We start from the raw sequence: 18,853 nt of genomic DNA on the forward strand, positions 1-18,853 counted from the left end.
TATTTTGGTGCAAGGGTGAGAAAAATACAACTGCAGAGTGCTTCCTTTCCACCAACCTTATACAAATGGGGTCTCTCAGATGTTTTAAAGATTGTGGAAGTTGAAGGACCACACACTCAGAGATTGCCTAACTGCAGAACCTATAGATACCACAACTGTCAGGTTACAAACATCTTTTCTGATAAACTAAATCTTTTTCTACCACTTCACTAACACCATAGCTTCCAGTATATTCCCATAGTTGCTTCTCATTGCCTCCCCCCCCTTTTTTTTTTACCAAACTGCTAAGTGTCACTGAATGATTTTGAAGGATACTGTACATACCTGGCAATTACTATATGTCTCTAGAAAAAACACAACAAATGGACATGATCAAAACCCAGATGGGAAGCTTTGAGTTAAATTTTCACAATGCTTATTAAGACAGCTTACCTGGGACAGCAGGATCATTTCAGGACTGTAGGCCAGGCATATACATGTGCAACATGTTCATTGGCCTAACTGTTAAAGTCAGGAAGTTGTCTTTGACAGCAATTGGGCAGCAACTGTCACCAGTCCTCCTGAGCTGTTTCAGGTTGTAAGAAACTTAAATGGCAGTATGGAAGATGCTGAAACTACTTTCTGTTGGGAGAGCTATCCACTCCAAATCTGGTTTCAGAAGGAAGAACTCTACCAATCCATTATGCCTTGAGTGAGATGCCTGTCCAAAGTTACAAAATCAGGTTAGGAGACCAAATAGGCAGTAAACATACTTGATGTCATGAGTACTGATGGCGAGCAGGAGGGGGGCTCTATCCAGGGGGGAAAACGCATGCGTAGTACTGAGGAATTAAGCAGCCATTCAAAGAGACACAGATCAGACCCGCCTTAACTTTTGGGGTTTATCTGTCTGGGTTTTCCCACACTTCTTCAGTTTGTTAGGATCTGTCTTATGTAGCAGTAATAAACGCTAGAGACCTACTCCTCGTCTCAGCGCGATTCCTGACTGTTAGGACACTTGATTTGTTCAAAGTCTTCCACAATATGATAGGATGAACAGAATTTCCCTTTCATTCATTGTATTAATTCCTTCCTTTTTTTAATCCATTCAGTTGTATCCAATTCCCAGAGACTGCCTGGTCAAGTCCCTGTAGTCATCTTGGCAAGGTTGTTCAGAAGTGGTTTGCCATTGCTCCTTCCTAGGGCTGAGAGAAAGTGACTGGCCCAAGGCCACCCAGCTGCCTTTGTGCCCAAGGCAGGACTAGAACTCACAGTCTCCCAGGTTCTAGCCCGATGCCTTAATCACGACACCACACTGGCTCTCATATTAATTTCTAGATATACATAAAAAGGAGCAGTTGTAAATTATACATAGACCTCGATCCTCCTGCTCTGATGATGCCAGTGACCACTCAGTGGTGAGACCTATTCACTATTCATGGTTACTTTGTCTAGGCAAACTCTAAATAGAAGAATTCACATACTCCCAAACACCATTCAAGGAGGAAAAAATTAATAAGAGAATCTGAAAAGATTGCACCAACTAGGGAAGGATAGAGAGAGAATGGGAGAAAGTAAAAGGACCTTCTTTTTTAATTGGACAGAAAATGAATGGCTTTTTATTGTTTTCAAAGCAGAAGAACATTTTTGCGAAACCCCTTTTGATGGAGAATGGGGGATGTATCCAGTGATATATTCAGTGACAAGGAAGCCAAGGGTCAATGTCTTGTCTTTCATTGTACAACCTGCTTTTGATGTTCTGTAGCCTCCCTGGTTTCCTACGCTTCAATCCAATTCCAAGGGAGATGCATGGAAAGGAATGCCTCCATCAAGCTTTCCCACATCATGATGTAGAGACAGTCAAGGAGGTTGGCAACGAATAGGAAGGTGTGAAAAGGAAAATGGCAAAACCCAATGCAGCCTCTTCAGCAGGAAAGCTCAAATAGCCACCAGTGAAATTTTGAATAAATTCTAAAGCTCTCTGAGATGAGCTATAGAACCAGGAGCCTCTCTTGTAGAAGAAAAATTTCATGCAGTTGGAAGACAGATTTCAGCATCAGGTGAATGTTTTCCTTAGCAAAGCAAAATACTGACACTCTTGGGTTTTGAAGACACTGAAATTTTGCCATTGGAAACTGTCTTGCTAGGGCTGAAACACACAATAAAAATGCTTTTCGAAACTGAGGGCTTAAACTCTGTGGATCTTCTGTGATATACAGTAAGGGGGACAGGCATTTTGCTCATTAAAACAGCCAAAACAGGAAAAGAATCTAATCCTATCAATAGTCCATGCTGGAGGCTGTAAATTTCCCAAATAAATATTTATCTTTAAGCCGATTTTCCTGTGCCTTTTAAACTACTGGGCAGTTTCAAATAGACATATGCAAAGCTTCTTTGATCTGCAAAGTATTGGTTAGGTCCAGGAATCTGTGCCTTGGGATAGTAGTTTTTTTCCCTCTTGCCTCCTCAGCTTTAGCTGTCTTCAGTAAAAAAGAAGAATATGTTCCTGAGAGTAGAAGCAATACAAATTCAGGCAACACCCCTATAGACACAGCTGGACAAAATATTAAAGAAGTGGTACATGCGATAAAAGAGTTGTGTGTTTTGGTTAGTTTCTTTATGCTTTCTTGGGCAAATCAAGAGTTTGGGAACCATCAAGTAATTGTCTGATACAAGAAAATCATTCACACAACTGAAATTGCTTGGAACACATGAGATTTGCCTTTGCGGCGATTGTATCCTTATCTTCTTGCATCCATGCATTTTAAGAGCAGTTGAAGTCCATGAAAATCACTTGGCAGACATCTTTGTGGCTATGTTTATATGACCTGTCAAAATGATGCTTATCAAAGGAAGTGGCTTTGCCCTATTTCCCCCTGTTGTTATGCCATTAGCAAAAGTCCCAGAAATGCTTGCATAAAACTCTATTTCACAGAGGCCAAGGAATGGCACTGCATTTTGTTAAATGCAACAACCATTGCTAGAATTAATTGTGAATATAGTTCTTCATTATTCAGAACTGGAAGGCTAGTTCATCCCTGTCTCCCTATCATGCTACACACAAATTCACAACTGTGAAAAAGAATGGCTGCAAACAAGTTTGTACACACTGCAAACTAGTCATCTGTGTCTCGTGGGGAAAAATAAGGAAATTTACAGCAGCAGCAGCAACTGGCTTTCAGTATTGTGGCAAAATAACTCACCAAGAAAGGCCAACAACTGAAGAGCATCCAAACTATGATTTTATTAGCAAGTTACAGTAAGTGACTGGTCTTTTGTATCTAGGTGAGCCAAGAGCAGGAACAACAAGGTTATATGGTTCTTATATAAAATGTTGATCAAGGACAGTTGGAGCATGCATGTTTACTAATAGAGGACACTAACTACAAAATGAACCATGTTACAACTGATAGGTAACAAAATCTTGTCTCCCACAAAGGAAGACACAGGTATGGAAGCATTTCTTCCCAGGCAAGATCAAGAATGGAACCAGGTGAAGACAAGGCTAGTTCTCCTCTTCCACTCTGAGTTTAGAAGAGTTATCAAAGGGCACTTCTGCACTGTATCCTTTTCATTCCCCAATCCCCTACAAGTCAGTTGGAAGCCAACCAAGATTAACATCACTTCTGCAGACCTCAAAATGCTCAAAGAATCCAGGAAACACACTGAGGATCCACTATTCACCTCTAACTGATCAACAGAAGAAGAAGAAAAGTCATCCATTCAGAGTCTGCTCCCTGAACTACAGTAGTTCCTGGAGGAACAAAAATGTCACAGCTTCTCTGCCTTTTTTTTTTTTTGAGTGATTACCAAACTATGCCATTTCTCAATTGCATGCAAGATAAAAAATGGCACGCATGATGAAGCGAGAGGTCTCGCTCTTCTTTGTCAAAGGACTGGATAAAGGGCCAGGTCTTCATGGCTCTTCTAGACAACAGCAGAGTGGGGGCCATCCAGATCTCAGGGGGAACCTCATTCCAGAGGGCAGGCGCTGCTACAGAGAAGGTGTGCTTCCGTGGTCCAGATAGATGACATTGGTTAATCAAAGGAACCCAGAGCACACCAATCCTATAGAATCAAAATGGCTAGGCAGATGTTATGGGAGACAGGCAGTTCTTCAAGTAACCAGCCCTTTGCCGTGTAAGGTCCATGTACATCCTATGCCATGTAGGGTATGCCATATCCTGGTCTCTTCTACATTATATCATGCTATGGTCATCTTTCATGCTCTGGCCATTGAAAGACTGCCTACTGATTTCTTAAAAGTATCTTTGGGCCTCTTACTAGATGCTCTTACCATTCAAGGTGGGGCAGAAGGTATCTGGAGCCAATGGCTAATGTAGCATGAAGAATTGTTCCAGAAGACACTGTCACATGAAAACCAGGCAGTGATCTTGATTGTGTCATATGGGATTAAATGTTCACCTGGCAGTTGATCTAAATTCCATCATTCTGGGGTGAATGGAAGTGGGCTGTTCAAACACCTCTGACACAAACAATGAATGGCCATCATAGAATCTATGTGTACAAGGGTATCTCCAGGGTATGGTCAGAAAAAGTCAAGATGGGGCTACAGTGGTGGGGTTGAAGCTCTGCATGTTTTTCATGTGCATTGCAAAGTAAAAAGAGATGAAGCTTTGTCACACCAACATGGCTGCCATCTTGACCTTTTTACTACACCCTGCACATCCTGCTATAGGTGTGTTAGACAAATAATCATGTCCTGCAGATGATGTTTGTAAATGAAGCAAGGTATGAGGTCACTTAGTCTTAGCATGGTTAACCTATTAAACCATAATCAAATGTTTAGGGTGCGGTAACTTCAGCAAAGGATCATTACCTTGTCGTGGTGCTGGAGCTTGAGCACCTCAATGATGCCATGAGCTAAACCGTGAAGGGCCACCCAAGACAGGAAGGTCATGACAGAGAGGTCAGACTAAATGCGATCCCTGGGGAAGGTAATGGCAACCCACCCCAGTATTCTTGCCGTGAAAACTAAATGGATCAGTACAACCAGAGATATGTCGGTATACCATCGGAAGATGAGACCCCCAGGTCGGAAGATGGTCAAAATGCTACTGGGGAGGAACAGAGGATGAGCTCAACTAGCCCCAGACGTGATGACGCAGCTAGCTCAAAGCCAAAAGGATGGCTAGCGGCCGACGGTGCTGGTGGTGAATGGCGAATCCGATGTTCTAAGGATCAACACACCATTGGAACCTGGAATGTAAGACCTATGAGCCAGGGCAAATTGGATGTGGTTATTGGTGAGATGTCAAGATTAAAGATAGACATTTTGGGCGTCAGTGAACTGAAATGGACTGGAATGGGCCACTTCACATCAAATGACCACCAGATCTACTACTGTGGACAAGAGGACCACAGAAGAAATGGAGTAGCCTTCATAATTAATAGTAAAGTGGCTAAAGTGGTGCTTGGATACAATCCAAAAAACGATAGAATGATCTCAATTCGAATTCAGGGCAAGCCATCTAACATCACAGTGATCCAAATAGACGCCCCAACCACAGATGCTGAAGAAGCTGAAGTAGAGCAGTTCTATGAGGATCTGCAGCACCTACTGGACAACACGCCTAAAAGAGATGTTATTTTCATCACAGGAGACTGGAATGCTAAGGTGGGCAGTCAAATGACACCTGGAATTACAGGTAAGCATGGCCTGGGAGAATAAAACGAAGCAGGACATAGGCTGATAGAATTTTGCCAAGACAACTCACTCTGCATAACAAACACTCTCCTCCAACAACCTAAGAGACGGCTTTATACATGGACTTCCCCAGATGGACAACACCGAAATCAGATTGACTACATCCTTTGCAGCCAAAGGTGGTGGACATCTATACAGTTGGTAAAAACAAGACCTGGAGCTGACTGTAGTTCCGATCACGAACTTCTTCTTGCACAATTTAGGATCAGACTAAAGAGATTAGGGAAGACCCACAGATCAGCTAGATATGAGCTCACTAATATTCCTCAGGAATATGCAGTGGAGGTGAAGAATCAATTTAAGGGACTGGACTTAGTAGATAGGGTCCCGGAAGAACTCTGGACAGAAGTTTGCAACATTGTTCAGGAGGCGGCAACAAAATACATCCCAAAGAAAGAGAAAACCAAGAAGGCAAAATGGCTGTCTGCTGAGACACTAGAAGTAGCCCAAGAAAGAAGGAAAGCAAAAGGCAACAGTGATAGGGGGAGATATGCCCAATTAAATGCAAAATTCCAGAGGTTAGCCAGAAGAGATAAGGAATTATTTTTAAACAAACAATGCGTGGAAGTGGAAGAAGACAATAGAATAGGAAGGACAAGAGACCTCTTCCAGAAAATTAGAAACATCGGAGGTAAATTCCAGGCCAAAATGGGTATGATCAAAAACAAAGATGGCAAGGACCTAAAAGAAGAAGAAGAGATCAAGAAAAGGTGGCAAGAATATACAGAAGACCTGTATAGGAAGGATAACAATATCTGGGATAGCTTTGACGGTGTGGTCAGTGAGCTAGAGCCAGACATCCTGAAGAGTGAAGTTGAATGGGCCTTAAGAAGCATTGCTAATAACAAGGCAGCAGGAGACGATGGCAACCCAGCTGAACTGTTCAAAATCTTGCAAGATGATGCTGTCAAGGTAATGCATGCTATATGCCAGCAAATTTGGAAAACACAAGGATGGCCATCAGACTGGAAAAAATCAACTTATATCCCCATACCAAAAAAGGGAAACACTAAAGAATGTTCAAACTATCAAACAGTGGCACTCATTTCACATGCCAGTAAGGTAATGCTCAAGATCCTGCAAGGTAGACTTCAGCAATTCATGGAGCGAGAATTGCCAGATGCACAAGCTGGGTTTAGAAAAGGCAGAGGAACTAGAGACTAAATTGCCAATATCTGATGGATAATGGAAAAAGCCAGGGAGTTTCAGAAAAACATCTATTTCTGTTTTATTGACTATTCTAAAGCCTTTGACTGTGTGGACCAAAACAAATTGTGGCAAGTTCTTAGTGGTATGGGGATACCAAGTCATCTTGTATGCCTCCTGAAGAATCTGTATAACGACCAAGTAGCAACAGTAAGAACAGACCACGGAACAACGGACTGGTTTAAGATTGGGAAAGGAGTACGGCAGGGCTGTATACTCTCACGCTACCTATTCAACTTGTACGCAGAACACATCATGCAACATGCTGGGCTTGAGGAGTCCAAGGCTGGAGTTAAAATCGCTGGAAGAAACATTAACAATCTCAGATATGCAGATGATACCACTTTGATGGCTGAAAGCGAAGAGGAACTGAGGAGCCTTATGATGAAGGTGAAAGAAGAAAGTGCAAAAGCTGGCTTGCAGCTAAACCTCAAAAAAACCAAGATTATGGCAACCAGCTTGATTGATAACTGGCAAATAGAGGGAGAAAATGTAGAAGCAGTGAAAGACTTTGTATTTCTAGGTGCGAAGATTACTGCAGATGCTGACTGCAGTCAGGAAAACAGAAGACACTTAATCCTTGGGAGAAGAGCAATGACAAATCTCGATAAAATAGTTAAGAGCAGAGACATCACACTGACAACAAAGGTCTGCATAGTTAAAGCAATGGTGTTCCCCGTAGTAACATATGGCTGCGAGAGCTGGACCATAAGGAAGGCTGAGAGAAGGAAGATCAATGCTTTTGAACTGGGGTGTTGGAGGAAAATTCTGAGAGTGCCTTGGACTGTAAGAAGATCAAACCAGTCCATCCTCCAGGAAATAAAGCCAGACTGCTCACTTGAGGGAATGATATTAAAGGCAAAACTGAAATACTTTGGCCACATTATGAGAAGACAGGACACCCTGGAGAAGATGCTGATGCTAGGGAGAGTGGAGGGCAAAAGGAAGAGGGGCCGACCAAGGGCAAGGTGGATGGATGGATGATATTCTAGAGGTGACGGACTCGTCCCTGGGGGAGCTGGGGGTGGCAACGACCAACAGGAAGCTCTGGCGTGGGCTGGTCCATGAAGTCACGAAGAGTCGGAAGCGACTAAACGAATAAACAACAACTCACCCATGGGCTTCATGAGTGCCATGCTCATGGAGTTCTCTTTGGCAAATAACATTGGACTCAATTGTCAAACAAAGGGTGAAGATTTTATATCTTTCTTATTCCTCTTATGTCCGCAGTCTTGGAATCTTCTGACCTTTGTGGAAGTGATTCCTTTCCCAGCTCATTAAGATTAGGCCAAAACCAGCAACCTGGTTCAGAGTGGTGGTGACTGGCTGGAGAACAAAGAGGTAGGGCTGCTCACTGGCCTTCCATTGGCACTTTGGAATGGCCTTTGGATTAATCCAGCAAGGTTCTTTGGTTCTAATGGCTTTTTCAATGGAGGGGGGGGGCTGTCTCTGGACCACCTCCTCCTGCTCACCTAGTTTATTGTACCACAGACACAGGGCTAAGATCAGACTGTCCTTTCCATGCTGCCTGCTCACGTTCTCTTTACAAGCGGATTTACTTTGGCTTTTTCCTTCTACATAAATGTGCGTGGATGTTTATAATCTCTCTTCCTGAAATTTTTTTCTGTAATAAATAAATCTAAAAATGGCCTTCACTGTTTAAACCAGGCTCTGTTTAAAATAATATTCAAAACTGGGGAAAACGGTAAAATAGATCTCAATAAACTCCATCTGAAAAGTTGTAAATCAATTCACTTACATTTTAAAAACCCTTCTCCCCTCATGGCTGATCCTGAATCCAGTCCTTTGGAGGGAGCTTTAGATAACTAGAAATAATATATTATTTGGAGCCAATCATTTTGCCTTGGCTTGGTTTCAGCTCCATCTGTAGCCAGCACAAGCTGGTGGATCACATTGAAAAGACTCTGTTCCATGGCGCCTTTCCATTCCCAAGTGCTAGGAAACTGAAAGCTTATTTCACTCACAGGAGGCAGATGAAGCTTTGCCAAAGGGAAAGAGAAGGAAACTAGAAAGCAAGTTTGCATAAATATGAATGCACCTGACTATTTCATCCTGTTTATCTTTCAGGCAAAAAAAGAAAGAAGAGAAAAGGATGTAATCTATGTTTCCCCAGTCCACAGAAATCTTTTGCTTGCAGGCTTTTTCTGCAGAGTTGTTTTTGGAAACCCTTTTTGAAGATAAAACCACACATTTATGTGCAAATGATACAGATATAAATACTTCTGGGGTATTTGAGATTTCTGCACCGTGAGGGTTATTCTGTATTATTCTGTATTATTCATAGATCGGTTTTCTGGTTTGCAGGTCAAGGTTATCAAGGTCCATCTGAGTCCAGTTGACTATTCCTGCAGTATATCAGATTTTTGGTAGTGCCCATAAAAATATCATAATTTATTAAGATACATGCTCACGGCTGCAAGGACAAATTTTGCACAACATTGGAAAAAAGGGCATAGTACCTTATACCCATCATTTCCATGCTGTCTTGAAATCAATCCAAGCCATGCACAAATTAACTTCTGTTTTGATTTTTTAAAGGATTGTTTGTTCCTCGTGATTTTTTGCAATTTCCCTTTTCTCAAGTGGGCAGAGACAATTTCCCTTCAGATAAAGATACGTGGAATTTGCTATGATTCCAGTGAGCAGTCTGAGGCAAACAAGTTGTTGGTCTGTAATTTTCAAGTAAGACTTCTGTTCTTTGCATTTTTTTCACCAAAAAGGTTCTTCCAGTTGTCATCCAACTTTCCTTTGTTCTGTTCTTTAGTGCAGCATTGAACTGATCCAACTAACTGTGTGCATAGGCTGGTTAGATACTGAAGCTAAAATCCATGCAACTCATCAATCTCAAGTACATTCCAGTGATTGATTTTCTGAGTCTGCTCCTGAACCGTTTCTTGGGCTAGAGTTAAAGCTTCTACAGTTTTCCCTTTTAATTCATTTTCTATAGTGTAAATGAATCGATTGCCCAGAGTTGCTAGGAGTTTAGTGGCATACAGATATTATTATTATTATTATTATTAATGTGCTTTCTTGTAATGTCCTATGGGGTGATCCCACAGCCCGCTTGTGAAATGCAAAATATCTTCACTGTCGTTTCATTTTTTTCCCACTTTGATGCTGCTTAGAACCAATATTCCTAGAGAACTGAAGCTGATCTGTTCTAAATTGTAACTTTAGTTTCTACTGGCTTTAAAAGCCTATTATTCGTATATTATTATAAAAATATAAGTATTTATATAAATATTTATTCTGTACGATATATTTATATATAATTGTAATAAAATACTGCTTTATTATCAATGATTAATATAAATTAATAATAATATAATGTTTATTGTGTATTATATTTATTTATAATTATTATACAATATTATTTTATTATTATAGTAATAATAATGTTATTGGTTGCTATTTTTATCTTACTTATGTTTGTAATTATTGATTGTGTCTTTACTCTGTTTTTATCCTGTTTTAACTGTTATCCTCCCAGAATCGAGTACATGAGATGGGTAGCCATAATAAATTTCATAAAAAAATAAATATTCCACTAAAATTCAGTGGTAGAATCTGATGGTTTCAGACACCCTCCACAGACTTTATTGTCTTATGTAATCTTCCTTCAGATGGCAACTGCACTCATTTACAGTGGTTTTATAGCCTCTATTACTATGTTAATGACTATTATGGCTGGGCTTTATGGTCTTGGTGGGCTTCTCCTTGGAGGGGGCATTCCTTTCTTCTTTATCTGAACACAGTAAGACAGTCTTGCTGTGTTTGGAGTCTAGAGTTTTGTTGGGACAGTCCTCTTGAAGATGTTATGGGTAGTGGTGGCTGAGGTTAGCTCAGCCAGCTCTCAAATTTATTTAGACCTAAATCACACACCAGATGAAATAGGCAGCACACACCTTTCCTGGTTTTCTTTTCTTTTTGCCAGAGAAAAGACAGGCATCCAGCTGGGGTTGAAAGCTTGCAGGGAGAAGAACCAAGAATTCAACTGAAGGGGACAGCATTCTGTACATGGCGAGAGTGGGATTTTTCTAACTTTTCCTGGATTGTTTGGGCAGACAGCTTGAGGCTCTTTTAACCATGTTAAGCTATTTTAGGCTGACATTTTATTAATCTTGGTCTTGGTTCCACCACTAAATAATGTGAAACTGACATTCCAAATTCCATATTCCAAAATAACATATGTAGTTCAGGGTTGAATAGTTTGATTCTTGGGGTTCTCTGAGCTTGATTGTTTTCCTGCAGACATTTCATTACCAGTCTAGGTAACATCATCAGTGCAAGGGGGAGTGACGTTTTCTGTCTATTTATATAGAGTAGCTTTCCCTGCTGGTCTTGGTTGGGGCATGGAATCTTCATTGATGCTTCTTGATTAGGGTATGGTTTCTTCCCTGATAGTTTATCTGTGGCTGTTTCCTGCTTATCTGGGCTGTGCTCTGGGCTGTTCGTTTCCTTCCTTGACTTATAACCCAAAGTTATGCCGTCTTTTAATTGGTACGTAATTAGGTTTTATCTCTATGTACCTGTTGACTGCTGATTTGTCTGAATGCCTCACTTCCATGAATTCCCTAGCATTGTTGGATGAATTCAGTCCTTGAATCAGACAGGTCTCCAGCCAAGTGGCATCCACAAGGGGGTGGGGTGAGGGTGGGGAGGGACAGAATTCCTAAAGAGGCATCATACCATTGCTCCTGCCTGACCCCGCAGCATTTGGATAAACGACATTTAGTTTTTTCCTCCACAGCCCTCGCTTTGCTACATCCCTGCTCCAGTTTTATATTCCATTCAAGCTAATATAGCATTTTTTAAAATTATTTTTTGGTTTAAAATTTTCAGAGGAGACAGGGATCTGCAACATAAGCAGGGGAGAGTTTTAAGCCACCCCCTCTTTTTACAGTAGCTTTCATCAGTGTGCTCAGGAATGCCTTCCTTAGGGCCCGCCAGGCTCCATGATGGTTTACCTGAGTTGTATATTTATTTTAAATGAAGCCTCTGGGCTTCGAATAATGCCCCAGGCACCTATGCTTTTCACAGATTCATAAAAAAGGGACTTCCAGTTGGTACAGTTCTTATGCTACAAACACCCATTGAAATTTCTTCCGTTAATCAACAAGCAGCAACCCCAGCTAAAGGCAGCAGCTGGTCAGCTGGAAAGTAAAACAAACAAAATAAATTCCTAGAAAAACAGCTTGACTGTTGTCAAGAAAAATCCATGGATGTGTCTGCAAAGTCACCAGGAATTCAGTTCAATTTGAAAGAGGCACTGCCTTTACTTCAAAACTATAGGACCAGGAGAGGAGCCAGTGGGCACATTTGGAAGTTTGTCAGCTTGCTGTTGGTGATCTCCCCAAATGCCTACCATAATGGACATGGATAATCACAAAAGACCCATGTATGAGAAGAGAGAAAGAGACAGCATTTTAAATTGCTGTAATAGGAGCAGGAAGACCTAGGATCTAGTCCATTCTTAGGCATGGAAGTTGGCTGGGTGACCTTGGGCCAGTCCTCCTGCTCAGCCCAAGAGTCAGTGTGGTGTAGTGGTGAAGAAGCTGGAGTGGAAAGACCCAGGTTCTAGTTTCCTCACAGCCATAGAAGCTCCCTGGAGGACAGGGCCAGGCTGTCCCTCTCAGCTCCAGGATGCATGTGAGATAGTGGTGAAAGCACTGAACTAAGAGTGGGCAGACCCAGGTTCTAGTTCCCCCTCAGCCATGGAAGTTCCCTGGAGGACTTAGGGCCAGGCCCTCCCCCTCAGCCCAAATCAATATTAGGTTCTGTGACCAAACAAGCAGATCCTGCAACTATGTGGACAAATGCTAAGAAAAACAACAATCCATTTATGAGAAGGCAAACTGGTCAGCCATCCTTCTGTAACTCTCTTTAGCTTCCCTCCGAAGAGGTTCCCCAGCATCCCAGCTGAACATTCTTTTTCTGGTCAGGGGTGGGGATGTGGATGCATTTCAAACCATTGGGCTCTAGTCATTTACTCTTTCCCCCCCCTTAAAATGTCAGAGCAGCTCAAAGCAATGGTCTCTCCAGTACTAATGTTACAGTGTGAAAGTTGGATTCTGATAAAGAACCAGAGAAAGAAGATAAATGGCTCTGAATTATGGATTTGGGGGGCATTACTAAGAATATCATGGATGACAAGAAGAACTAATCAATCAGTCTTAAATAAAAAATGACTGCTCCCTTGAGGCAATGATTAACAAGCAGACACTCACATATTTTGGGCATGTGAGTGATGGACCAGATGGACCAGAAAAAGCAACTATGTCTGGCAAGCTTGCGGAAAGGAAAAGATGGCAAGAACAGAGATGGTGGATGAGCAGGATCAAGGATATCACTGAATTCTCTCTGGAAGACCGGTGGGTTGTCACCAGGAACAGGCTAAGTTAGTAAAGATTTGTCCAAATGGTCACCAGAAGTTAGACTTGAATTGGTAGTATTTAACTAAGGACAATTCTGCACTGCAGGCTCAGCTGCTCTTCTCCCATGCTGTTACTAAATGTTGCATAAGCAGCTTAAGAAATTCCACTCCAGATAGCAGGATGGCAATGGGACTGAGCTTGTGCTCAGTACAAACTGTGTTCACACAAGATTTGTATCAAGCCTTTTGCGGGTAGGAAACTGAGGAACAAGAACTACTTGCCAAAGCAATTGTCCAGATCAACTTATACCTAGCATAATTAAGACAGAGTTGCTCTGAGTCTCTTTCTCATGTGTACCCCTTCCTCTGGATTTGGGAACCTTTCCTATAATGTTCCTCCTTCCTCCTCCATGTTCCCAGGGTCTGCTAGGCCCTGATCCAAAATCTGATTGGTTGTTCCCCTCCTTCTTACCCTTCTCATCCATGCGGGAAAGGCAAACCTCACTGGCTGGCTCCTGTGTGGACTGGTCTATCCATGGCTCCCTTTCCTTTCAGGAATTGTTCCCTCCTCACTACCCCCCATACCATTCCTTTGCACGCATATACCATCACACACCCTTCCCACATTATCTCCTTCGACACTAAAGCTGACCCTTTCATTTTCTTTTCCCCCCTTAGTGTAGCATTGTTGCATTGATGCTATGATAATCAAAACAATACAGAACAGGTTGTTCTTTCATTCCTATGTTCTCCTGTAGGTCTGTGGTAGCTTTGTAAAAAGGAAGAATGGATAGTTCAGTTTCAGGGAATCAAAGTAGCAACAATCCTTTGTTGCAACTTAAAGGAAAGGGGAGCTGAGCAGTACCATGGGCAGGGCTGTGTCAGCTTTGCAAGGTAGTCCAGACAAGAAGTACTAGCTCTACTTTACTGTAAGGTTACATTAACAGAATCTTGCAAGTTTGGAAGTACCTGCAAGATTCTGTTAAGAAAGTATTTCTCCCCTGTCACCTTTACAGTCCAAAAAACTAGGGAAGGTCCCTTCTGAGATGTTTGCCATGCCTGCATTCCTTCTGTGGGCTCAGCTGCCCCTTATCTGAACATTGCCTAGTCTGCAGCAATTCCTCCTGTCTCCCAAGGTCATTCCCATATACCCTTACAGGATGGGAAAGCAAGGGGTGGATGTTTTACCCAGCTGGGGCAGAAACCAAAATTCATTTCAATTCACTTTAGGCACTGCCCAGCTCCAGATTGATCTGAGCAGCTCATAATAAAACCAAATAAAGTAGAAGATGCAATATATTATAAATGGAATGTACAATATATTGTAAAAAAAAGAAAAGGGTGCCTCTTGGCAGAAGCAAGGGTTGAATGGAGCATGAGTTTTAGGGTTGAGGCAAACTCACTGACTTAATGGACCACCCTTGAATCAATCACAAAAGTGTTAAAAAATTGCAACTGCTGACCAGCAGAGAACCCAGCAGCCCAGCAGCCCAGGATAGAATGGCTGAACATGACAGTGACCAGCAGCAGGAGGGAGGCGGTTGACTAAAGAGCCTGGCACACCTGTCAGGGCTGTGGTTGCTACTAGAATGAAAGAAAGTGCTGGAGACTCTCCATTCTGAAGGTCTGAAAACTTCACTTTTGAATTGAAGCTGGAAAACATGGGTGTGGGGTGCGATTGGCTGGGAGTCAGAGGAGGAGGAGGTCATCCATTTCTGCACTCAGGAAACAAGTAGCCTGTACTGGTGATGGGCCAAGCAGAAAGTGTGGCTTTGCCCTATGAATATCTACTGGCCCTTTGTGAGACTCAGCAACATCCTTGGAAATAACTCTGATGTTGGATGCTGACACATTTCCTTGACCATAGGGATGTGCAGCGCTCTGGATCAGCAAAAGGGTAAAGTTCCCCCGCCCCCAGACTACTACTATATCTAATTGATTGAATACATCCAATCCAATTTACTGCTTACTTTGCAGAGCAGATTTTTGCTCTCTGGCAATTTTTTCTTCCTAATTTTTAATTAAAAAAGAATCAGAAGACAAAAAATTGGCAGTATATTTAGAGCAGTATTGCAACGTAAAACTCTCCCTGTGACCCAAGTTCATTCCCAGCAGAAGCTGGATTCTCGGGTAGCCAGCTCAGGTCGACTCAGCCTTTCATCCTTCCAAAGTTGGTAAAATGAGCACCCAGCTTGCTGGGGAAGGTGACAACTGGGGAAGGCAGTGGCAAACCACCCTGCTATGGTCTGCCAAGAAAACGTCACGAAAGCGGCATCCTTCCAAAGGGTCAGACATGACTCGGTGCTTGCACAGGGGACCTTTCACCTCGCATTTTGGGGAGATATTTTTGTGTTCCCTGTTTAAAGAGTAGAGTGAGAACTACAAGTCTGGAGAATGAGAATGAGACACACTCTCAAAGGAGCTTTAGAAATTACTGGAATAAATGCTTAATTTCAAATGTTAATTTTCATTTCCCATTAGCTTCTTGTGATCTCAGCTAATGCCCCTGAATCTCCTGTCTGATATTATGCAAAAAATTGCAAAGGGTCAGAACAGAGACCATTTTTAATGCCAGCCACTGAGTCTCACAAGCAGGCATGATCTAAAACAAATCTCTGTGGATGAACAGATGCACTTATTTACATCAGGAATTAAAGTCAGGAAGGCATCTCCTCACAGCAGCCTAAGCTACTTGTCTCCCATGCAGCTTCTGGCTTTTTTAAAGCCAACTTCAGAAATTCCAGTCCAGATTGCAGTGGGTTGGCAATGGGATCAGGCTGGTCTCCGTCCAGGTTAGGACCAGTACAGGACCTGATTGGTCATTCCTCTACTTCTTGTCCTTCCCATCTTGCAGGAGAGTCAAGCATTATTGGATGGCCAAGTTGTGGGCAGATCTCCCTAGGCCTGCCTTTTCCTTTTAGGGATTGGTTCTGCCTCACTAGTGCCCCTGTCCATGTCTGTTTTCCCTGATGGATGCCCTCCCCCCACCTTCCTGGATTTTGCCATTTTAATGTTACACAATCCCTCCCTCCTCCCTCTCTTCCCTTTCCTCCCTCCCTCCCTCCCTCCTTCATTGTACCAATGCTGCCCTGAAGAACTCCATCATTCCTTCCCTTAATATATTTTCAAGAGTGTCCCCCATTTTTCAACCCTGTCACAACTGTCAGCTGTTTTTTGAGGAGCTCGATGCAATGTTCTTATCTAGCACTGTCAAACATGTGCTACTATATACGCTGCAAATTTTATTTGGGTTCACGTCAAAAATGTATGTCTCCCTTTTAATTCCAGGGCAGTGCAATATTCACTATGTAGCTTTCCTATTAGCTGACAAAATCTTTCAGGTCATCTATAACGTTGCCAAGTTTTGCTACTTAGCTTCAAGAATGCAACAGACGCTGCTTCCTGAAGATTAGGTTCCAACCATGCAAACCGTGTTTCTTTGTATTTTTCTATGTTTGCTTGTTTTTCTGGCTTCTGGCCACAATATGGTTTTATCTATCTACCTATCTAGAGGTTTTTCTTTGGCAGAACCAAGGAAAAATATTGCATACAGTGGGCAGGGGTGGGAGAGGAAGCAGGCCCGCAACTAGGGTCTGTGTTACCTGGGGCAAACATGGATTCCACGCCCATTTTGGCACCCCCCCAGCACCCACTTTGGTGCCCCCCCAGCACGGTGCCCGGGGCACATGCCCTGCTTGCCCCCCCTAGTTACGGCCCTGAGAGGAAGTGTACTATAATGCGTTTCTCATAGTCTGGGGAGAAACTGAAAGGATGCTTACTAGGAATAATGAGAATTGAGTGGGCAGGAGCTTTTACAGTGGCTGGGAAATCACCATTTTGAGCCACCCTTGGATCAATTGTTAGATTTAACAATTGAGTTCACAGTTTTGAAATTGTAAATTTTTAAGAAAGAAAAGGGAATGGAGATTGGAGCAACCGAGGTTGCCAGCCAGGGAAGTGGGGGTGGCAAGCCATTCAGCCAATCGTAGCTGTGGCTGTTAACTAAATCAGGACAGAACACTTGAAACTATCTGCTCTGCAAGCCCCAATACATTTGAATCAGCTTCAAAATGCAGACAGGGGCTGCTTTTGTGATGAGCTAGGACTGGGAGGAACTCAGTGTTACCCATTCTTGCACTCCTGAAGAGATGTCCCATGCTGATAACAGGCTAAGTGGGATGTACAGACATGTCCTGAGTAGTGTTTCCTTCATGCAGAGACTTTTCAACTCTCCCAGAAACTGCAGTTGAGAGGGAACAGCCTTTGATGCAATTGTGAAGGATCAAAACGGCTTGGCATAGCGAGATTTTCACTGGCCAGGGCCACTGAATTACACTGGATTCTTTTCATATGTCATATGTTCCCCAATCTGGTTCTTTGCAAAATTGCCAGCCTTAATGGTCCTCTGTCAACACTGGAAAAGTAGAACAGCCTTGCCCCTCTCTCCGTCTTTGGACACCCACTACCCTGACCCAAATCTAGGGATTTCACTTGAACATGCTGGAAATAACTTGTGTGCCATGTTATGGGTAGGTGGCCAGTGTTCTCTCTTACATTCTCCAACCAGCATTTTCAAGAAATGATGCATGTGGTTTTATTGCCAAGTTTGTAAAATCATATATCTTCTACTAAAAGGGTGAAATACTTCATTAGTGCTGGCTCATAACTTCACAGTGAAAACACCAGATTTCTGTTTCACAAAACTCAAATGCTTTCAGATCTCCTCTGAGGTGAGCTCAACTCTTGGACCTTCATGGACCCTTTGTTTTATTGGCAACCAAATGGAAGTGGGTTGCCATTGCTTTCTTACAGGGCATTTTTTTTTCAGTTTCCCAGTCTAACTTACAACCCCGGTTTTCCTTGGAGGTCTCCCATCCACAAATAAACCAGGTTTGACCTTACATAGCCAGTTTGGTCTAGTGGTTAAGGCACTGGGCTAGAAACCAGGAGTCTATGAGTTCTAGTCCCGCCTTAGGCATAAAAGCTGGCTGGGTGACCTTGGGCCAGTCCCTCTCTCTCAGCACAAGAGCCAATCAGGTGTGGTAGGAGAGTTCTAGTCCCGCCTTAGGCACGAAAGCCGGCTGGGTGTCCTTGGGCCAGTCCCTCTCTCTCAGCCCAAGAGCCAATCAGGCGTGGTAGGAGAGTTCTAGTCCCGCCTTAGGCACGAAAGCCGGCTGGGTGCCCTTGGGCCAGTCCCCCTCTCTCAGCCCAGGAGCCAATCAGGCGTGGTAGGAGAGTTCTAGTCCCGCCTTAGGCACGAAAGCCGGCTGGGTGTCCTTGGACCAGTCCCTCTCTCTCAGCCCAACCCACCTCACAGGGTTGTTGTTGTGGGGAAAATAGGAAGAGGGAGGAGTGTTAGGTATGTTCACTGCCTTGAGTTATTCATAAAAATAATAAAGACGGGATAAAAATTAAACAAAAACAAACAAACAAACTTTCCCTAGACTGGGAATATAAGGCTAATAGACTTATTTCCTTTTTAACAATGTTTCATTAAAACTCAACCGTTTTAAAGAGTTCGTTTTTAAAAATGGCATTGGCATAAA

Source organism: Candoia aspera, chromosome 13, assembly GCF_035149785.1.
Source record: "Candoia aspera isolate rCanAsp1 chromosome 13, rCanAsp1.hap2, whole genome shotgun sequence".
Classification (NCBI taxonomy): domain Eukaryota; kingdom Metazoa; phylum Chordata; class Lepidosauria; order Squamata; family Boidae; genus Candoia; species Candoia aspera.